The sequence below is a fragment of the Rhynchophorus ferrugineus genome, unplaced genomic scaffold (assembly GCF_030347505.1).
Source record: "Rhynchophorus ferrugineus isolate W39M unplaced genomic scaffold, kcgeb_rfMv2 rfM2, whole genome shotgun sequence".
In the NCBI taxonomy this organism is placed as follows: Eukaryota; Metazoa; Arthropoda; class Insecta; order Coleoptera; family Curculionidae; genus Rhynchophorus; species Rhynchophorus ferrugineus.
The window spans coordinates 11,315,011-11,324,036 of NW_027472581.1; the positions used below are offsets into that span (position 1 = coordinate 11,315,011).

General features: G+C 29.8%; 1 long non-coding RNA gene across 1 annotated transcript; it reads right to left on the bottom strand.

The window, feature by feature from the left end:
- Positions 1-8,338: 8,338 nt before the first annotated feature.
- LOC143191818 (uncharacterized) lies at positions 8,339-8,663 on the bottom strand. The gene is made up of 2 exons (XR_013004633.1): positions 8,525-8,663; positions 8,339-8,464 (listed from the first exon to the last, which is right to left on the bottom strand). It is a non-coding gene; the product is annotated as an uncharacterized LOC143191818 (long non-coding RNA).
- Between the last annotated feature and the right edge of the window lie 363 nt (positions 8,664-9,026).

Below are 9,026 nucleotides of genomic sequence, written 5' to 3' on the forward strand. Positions count from 1 at the left end.
ATTGTTGAATCACTAAGTGTAATAATTAAAAACCATTGTTTTAGTGGTTAAGAAAAATCAATAGAAATGTAGACATGTAGTATTTTTCATTAATGCTGAATTAAGGGGATATTATTTACATAGCTTTATATAAAATCATAAAATCATCTTTATATAAAATCAAAAAGAACAAAAATTTTCAGCATATTCCCTTTTAAAATTATATTATTGGGATAATTAAATCGATAAATTAAATATAGTTAAACAACAGTTGTCAGTATAGATAGTGTTTTTATTTTAGTGTTTTTTTATAATGTTATAAATGTTTCATTCAAATGTTAATGGTATTTAAATATTTTTTTCATATAAAAAATTGGTCCACAGACATTAATAAAGTCCCAGACCTACTGGATTTCTACATTTCAAAAGGCATCTCATTAAATCAAATTAGTACCGAAAGCTTGTGCGATCTAACATCTGATCACACTCCAGTATTGTTAACGCTTGGCGGACAATCATAAGAAAAGCAAAAAAGCTTAATCTTACCAACAAATATACTGACTGGGACAAATTCAGATTAATACTGCAGGAATAAATCAGTTTAAAAGTGGGACTTGAAATTATAGATGATCTTGAGCAACAAACCAAAAATATACTTAAACAAATTCGGTCAGCTGCAAAAGATAGCCCCAATAGCAAGAAAGAAATCACAATATGAAGTAATTTACCCCCTCGAAATTAGAGAAATGATAAAACAAAGGAGAAAAGCTAGAAGAGTATGACACAGAACCAGAAATGCTGCAGACAAAACTACTTTTAATAGAATTGGTAATCAGACGAATCAAAAGATCAAAGAAAATAAACAGAATTGGTTTCAAAAATATGTAAGTGAATTAAGCCCAGAAGCAGACAAAGATTATTCGCTATGGAAAGCAACTGGAAGATTTAAAAGACCAATTATTCGAGTACCGCCAATTAATGATCGAAATGAATGGGTTCGACGCAACGATGAAAAAGCTGAATTGTTCGCACAATACTTAGCTAACATATTTCAACCTAATGATATAGAATCTACCATGGATACATCTCATGTTTATCAACCGGATGTAGATCTAAATCTAATTTCTCCACTGGAAGTTGCCACTGAAATTGATAACCTCAATCCTAAAGGCACCTGGTATAGATGACATTTCACCTGGATTATTGAAAGAACTGCCACGAAAAGCAATGATGATTGACATATGTATTTATTGACTGAAGCATGCTCCAGAATGCTTTAAAGTGGCACAAATAATTTTGCTCAAAAAACCTGACAAACCTGCAGAACAAGTCTAATCTTACAGGCCTATTTCGCTACTACCCGTAATATTAAAGCTATTTGAGAAACTAATATTTAAACATGTTAAAAATTTTGTAATAATACGATTTCCAGTTTGGTTTTCAAAATCACCACCACCGAAACAATCGATGAAGTGCACAGAGTAACTGCGGCTAATGAAAAAGCGTTTGAGGAAAAGAAATACTGGATGTCTCAAAAGCTTTTGATCGGGTTTGGCATTTGGGATTAATCCATAAGATGAGCAGATTGTTACAGCGTAACTATTGTGAATTGCTGGAGTCATATCTCGTCGTTTAAAACTATTTCGGCTATAGTTCCACAAGGTAGGGTCTTAGGACCTCTCCTATATCTGCTCTACACTGCTGATATTCCAACAACAAAAGAAACACTACTTGTAACCTTTGCTGACGGCACAATTATTATGGCAAACGACATATCTCTGCCTAGGACAATAGAAACAGTACAAGTGGCAGTCAACAAAATCTACAAATGGACAAAAGATTGGAAAATTCAACTTAATAGCTCCAAATCTGTCCACGTTAATTTTGCATTGCGGCGAAATAATAAAAACATAATTATATCACTCAATGGATGCCCAATTCCTCAAGTAGAATCAGCTGGAATCAGCCTTGGAAAATACCTTGGAATCCATCTTGACGGTAGATTAAATTGAAAACATCACGTTAGACAAAAAGCAAAACACATTAGAACCAATAAAAGTAGATAAATGATCGAATACCACACCCAATATATTTTGTTTAGCCTTTGAATAATTTCTGACAACAGTTCAAACATGAACTTTAAAAATGTATTTCGATAAAAAAACCTATCGAATAAAAACATCAGTCCACTTAGCGCGATTGGATACATTTAAATCAGATATATTCTAAATCTATAAATAATCAATAAATCAATATAACACAAAAAGTGTATTTAAAAAGTCCTCTCTTAAAAAGATTATTTAAAAATATGTTAAAGGAAATTTTATTGGCTGTAATAAATTAGCCCAGTGAATAAATCTTTTAAAATAACCTAAGAATACTAATATAAATTTGAGGTTATATTAGTTCACCTTCAAAACCAGATCACTTTAGATTTTACGCTGTGCACCTCACACATATTTTATTACGTGCGTCAAAATATTGTGTAAAATAGGTATTTCAGAGATTAACATGAAAAAGTGCTTTGAAAAAAAAATATCTTGATATATGAAAATAAATATATTAGTCGAAGATCCCGTGACGTCAGTTGTACGTCATTTTATAATTGAAACTTTCTATGGGAGTGCATTATTGTGAGTAAAAACGACTGATTATTATTAAATATATAACATATATGCATAGAAAATATAATACATATTAAAAATAATATAAATTATATATATGCTAACTACCTAAAGTCAAGGCCACAAGTGTTCAAGCTTCCACTACTTGAACTTATTTTCCAATCAGTTTAAATGTCAGTGTTTGTTACTGAGTTTTGAACGACTTTAGTGACAGCCGTCAAATATTTGTAGTGAGAAATTTAAAAAACAGGATCTTAATTTTTTATATATATTTTTATAACATCTTTATTAGATACGCTTAGTACAATCTTAATTATACATTAATTTATTACTACTTTTCATTTGTACTTGGATTAATTCACAAGCAAGACGAGTACGAGAAAATACATTAATATGTATTCCTCAATAATACAATTATAATAACTTATAGCTATAGTTTACACTAAAGGTATACACTTTATATAAGTTCGTATGGTTTGGTTCGCTTCAATGTCTTGACATCCTGCGCACTGTCCAGCAGTTATATTGCTTCCACGTTAGTATGATTTAGTAATCTTCTTTCGTGTTTCAAGGCGAAATCTTGGATAACTTAGCAAATCCATTTGATTTCCAGGTCATCGTGCAGTTCTTCATTGGTTACATAGCGATAGGCATTGGTAATCAATCGAAGAACCTTGTTTTGACAGCGTTGTATGACTAGTTGATTTGAATTTTTAGTACAACCCCATAGGTCCAAATTGGCTTTATAATTGTCTTATAGATCAACCTCTTTGATTTTACTTCCAACTAACCAGTATAGCTGTTTTATTTTGGTTCTAATGTGTTTTGCTTTTTGTCTAACGTGATGTTTTCAATTTAATCTACCGTCAAGATGGCTTCCAAGGTATTTAGCTGATTCTGCTTGAGGAATCGGGCGTCCATTGAGTGATATAATTAAGTTTTTATTATTTAGCCGTAATGATAAATTAACGTGGACAGTTTTGGAGCTATTAAGTTGAATTTTCCAATCTTTCGTCCATTTGTAGATTTTGTTGACTGTCACTTGTACTTTTTCTATTGCCCTAGGCAGGGATATGTCGTTTGCCATAATAATTGTGTCGTCAGCAAAGGTTACAAGTAGTGTTTCTTTTGTTGTTGGAATGTCAGCAGTGTAGAGCAGATATAGGAGAGGTCCTAAGACGCTACCTTGAGGAACTCTAGCTGAAATAGTTTTAAACGTCGAGAACGGCATTTCGTGTAATACTCTAAATTTTTTTCCGAAAAAATATGGCTCCAGCAATTCACAATAGTTACGCGGTAACAATTTGCTCATCTTACAGATTAATCCCAAATGCCAAACCCGATCAAAAGCTTGTGAAACATCCAGTGGAAATAAAAGATTTTGATGTTATTTTAAATTTATATGTTATAGATTTAACTATTAGTTAAAACTTGAATATTAATTAAAACTAGTCAAAACACAAAAAAAAACATTTTCTAATCTGACTGAATTTTGTAATCTGAATTATTATTTCTTACAAAAATTAGATATTTTCCATTAATCGAATAAAATAATGTTAAATAGAAATATACTGAATATACTTTTTATTATTTAAGTTACTTAATATAATGTATATTAATTATACCCCTTCATTTAACATTTTTCCATTTTTACGTTTAATTTGTATATATATATATATATATATATATATATATATATATATATATATATATATATATATATATATATATATATATATATATATGTAATGTCTTGTTTTTGTACTGGTATTTCCTGACATACAATTTTGAATAAATCAGTAGACCCATAAATTGAGTCTGATTCTATAGAGATTCTATATACGTTCCATAAAACAGAACTCTGATAGATCCTATTAAATTGAACAGTAAACAAATATGAAAAAGAAAAAAGACGGAAGAGATAATTTTGATTTACAATGCACCAAAGTTTTTTGCTTGCGGTTTTATATATATGTATATAATATTTATATTTTATAGATATATTTATTATTATATTATATTTATATTTTATAGATAAATTTACATTATATATTTATGTTTATTGTCATAGGTTATATTTATATATATTTATTTTTACAGATTATATATATATTTTTTATTTTTAAATATATTTATATTTAATTAAATTTTATTTAATAAATTTATTTCAGAAAAGAAATGTTTTTTATTTAAATTTCATTGGTCAATTAAACATGACGTCAAGACTGTGACGTGCTAAATATTACTATTAATAATGAGACAATCAAATGTCTTCAGAGTAAAATATTTCTCTTACAGGATGGTGCCTATAATGGAGATTTAAATTGAACAATCAAATAATTTGAATGGTACATTATGGCGCCCTCTGGATGTTGGGCAAAACAAAATTTTGCGCCAGAGTCCCCTATTGAGTTACATCTCTATTACTCTGTGATTATAACTAATATTTTGAATAATTTTGCGTACATCTGACAACCGGACGACTTTGACAGGCTAATTCTTTTACGTATTCGAACTAATCAGACAGCATAGTGTCTTTTTTTAACTAGAATAAAATGAGAAGAAAAATATTGTCTGATTCTAAAACGAATTTACAAATTGCGACAGGCAATACATTAAACGTATTAATGAAGTATATACAGATAAACTTTGAATAGACTATACTACACTTTTAGATAACTGTATTTTTCCAACTGTATTATTTTATATGTCATCAGTCAAATCGTAGTTCATAATCCCAAACTTCGTTGAAAGATTTATTACTATAGTTGAAAGTTGACGAAGAGAACTAACGAAAGTGGGCAAAAATAAAACAAATAAATCACTATCCATTCACACGCATTAGTTAATAATAGTTGGGTTTGAACTAAGCCGAGCAACACACAAGGTGAAGGCTGCTCGCTAGATCTATATATAATTTTTAATTTGCGTAAATATAAAAAAAAATAAAGCGAGAGTCGGCAAGATCGAATTTGTCAATGTCGTGCAGCATCGATTCTTCCCTAGCCTGGCCGAGACCAGCGTAGGCCTTGAGGTTGTCAACGTGATTCTTATTTTTTTTCTGCGCGTAAAAATAGCGTAACGTTGTCTATAATGAACGGGCCCGCACAGATCTAAATAAATGTCGTGAATCTAGTTTTTCACTTAAAATCACCGACTCATGATTGGGGAACCTACATTATTTTTATTTCAAGATCAGTTTTCACGGTTAGCTTTTGATGTGGTCACTAAAATGTTTACCTATAGTCTATACAAAGTTGCTCTGGAGATACCTCATCAATATGTTTAATATACTGCCTGCCGCTATTTGTAAATTCGTTTTAGAATCAGACAATATTTTCCTTCTCATTTTATTCTAGTTAAAAAGAGGTACAATGCTGGTAGAGAAGTTCGATCATGTAACCGAAAGAGCCTGCAAAAGTTGTCCGTTTGTCAAACGTACGCAAAATTCTTCAAAATAATAGTGATAAGAGGTTATAAACCGACAAACGTTATCTGAACTCTTTAAAAGGTCAATTGAAAAGTCCCCGGCCTGACACATAGATGGCCCTACTAGAATCAAATCCATATGTTTTTTAGTTAGCCCTAACCCTCAAAAGATGCGTATATAAACTTGACAGATGTCTCTGGATCATTAGTTTGTGAATTATAGCAATTTGGCGGAAACAACTTTTGTTATTGTTAAAAAATGTATAAAAGGGAATTTCGCGTGTTGATAAAATATTGCTTTTTGAAGGGAAAAAATACAGTTGAAGCAAAAACTTAGCTTGATGCCGAGTTTCCGGACACTGCCTACGGAAAATCAACCATTAAGGATTGGTATGCTAAGTTTAGACGTGGTGAAATAAGCACCGAAGACAATGAACGCAGGTTATGCCCAAAAGAGGTTGTTACAGACGAAAACATTTAAAAAATCCACAAAATGATTTTGAATGACCGTAAATAGCAGTCACTATAAAGATATCAACTGGGCGTATAAATCATATCATTTACGAATATATGAGTATGAGAAAGCTCTGTGCAAAGTGGGTGCCGCGCGAGCTCACTTTTGAGCAAAAACAATGACTAGTTAATTGACTTATTCACCAAGATAATTCACCTTGTCACAAGTCAGTGAAAATGCTGGCAAAAATCCATGAATAGGCCTTAGAATTGCTTCCTCACCCACTGTATTCTCCAGATCTGGTCCCCAGCGACTGTTCCCTGTTCTCAGATCTCAAAAGGATCTCGCTGGGAAGAAATTTTCGTCGAATGAAGAGGTGATTGCCGAAACTAATGCCTATTTTGAAGTAAAGTACAAATCGTATCGTACAACAAAAATGGTGTCGAAAAATTGGAGGGTCGCTATAATCAGTCTATCACTCTTGAAGGGAACTTGATGTTGAATACAAAAAACTAATTTTACCAAAAAAATGTGTTTTACTATGATAGGCCGGGGACTTTTCGATGGACCTATTAGTCTAATTAAAACTTGTTGCAACTGTGCTGAATATTAATATGGACACTTACAATAATAACAATATCTTAAAAAATTAAAAACATAATATTGGATTCACCGAAAAGAATATGAAAAGTTATGAACAAAACGTGAGTATAACTTTATAAATATACATATAATATACATTGTTATTTCCCATCATATTATAAACAATACATAAAACTATATTTTTAAGCCTATATAAACATAAATTCAGCACATTATTTCCAAGGTCATGTCTAGAACGACACAGCGAGAACGCCAAAAATAAATCAGTATAAAACTATTAACGACTATTTCTTTCATACGAGGGACCTAGTTACTACTAAACCCAGCTAGAATAGTCAATTGCTAAACAGTGGATAGTCGTTTTCATTCGATATTTCCCAACGCCATAGAACCAATGTTATTTTCCATCAGGAATGCTCACTCACAAAAAAAAACAATTCATCCAATCTGAAAAGGTCTACAACTTCTCATAAAATCTCACTCAAAAGCAGTAAATCATTGGGATGACCTATGGAATATTAAAAGTACTATTATGTAGTTCAAGAAAAATTAAGGAAACTCCAATGAATCCAGTCCTTGTCGTTTCGCAGGAAATGGTGGTCTGTTTGCATTCATTATTCAAAAAACACTACAAATGAAATAAAAACAACAATTAAAAATATATTAATCTTTCACCTCCTTACTGGTATGTTATATTATTAACTCAATTCCTTTAAAATCATTGCTTTTAGAGAGTATCATTTAAAAAAACAAAGTCATGTTATTAGTGCGGAAAAAAATAGAATAGTCAGACACTTCATACATCTTTACTGTCTTTAATTTCTTTCAACACAATTATATAAATGTCATCACTAATGAACAGCAGTCCTTGGATATGTATCAAAAAATGTATTTTTTTCTTAGAAGTTTTTATGCAGATTGTTTTTCTTTTAAAAAACAAAATATATTTATCAATATTTATTTTCATCTATTTATTTTTATAGTGTTTGAATTTTTCACTTTAAAAAGGCTGTCGATGAAGAAAATTGATACAATATATTTTAATTAATGTTTAAAAATTAAACATTCAGGTATAGTTCTTGATAACTTAAATTTGATGGGATCACCAATGTCGAGTCGCTAAAATCGAGTAAAACTATTGCAAAGTTATTTTACACATAAAAAGATTATTTGTCTAAAACCAAGTATTTTTACCACAAGTCTCCTAAAAAAAATTCTCTTATAAAAAGTGTTGAAAATTAAACAACAGTATCATACTATAATTTATTTAATTAAAACAGTTATTTATTAATCTTAAACTTTTAATTCCTATATATATTTAAAATTAATAACGAAATAATTTACTTTTATTTCTCGAAATGTATTATTTCTTTATCTGCAAAAAAATAAAGTATGTTAATTATATCATAATAAAATATCATCACAATTTACTTACGGCAATATTTCACTCACTTATAGATTTCTTTGGATCGTGTGTAATATAAACAAGTAGAATTACTAAAGCTAATTTTACCATTTCTCTTAAGAAAATCGTCATATCTATAAACCACTAGCGATTATTTTCTAAAAGATAGTTTTAATATGAAATAATACGATTCAAACGAGTATTTCAAATAATCTGATGTAAAAATAAACATTAATTTCGTCTATGAGAGAATAACAAAGTTGGCTACGAATTTACTAAAATAATCTAAACATTTTTATAATATAATTTTTTTACGTTTATCGCAATAATACAAATCTGCACAAATAAATAAATAAAACTTACATAATAATTTTGTTATTTGAAAAATTTATCTATATGCACGAATAATAGTGCGAATATAGCACAAATAATACGACAAGTTACCGGGCTTAGTTTCATTTTGAACTAAACTAATTAAATATTAATATATTATGATGCAGTACTATTGATACTTCATATATTTTAGACAGCT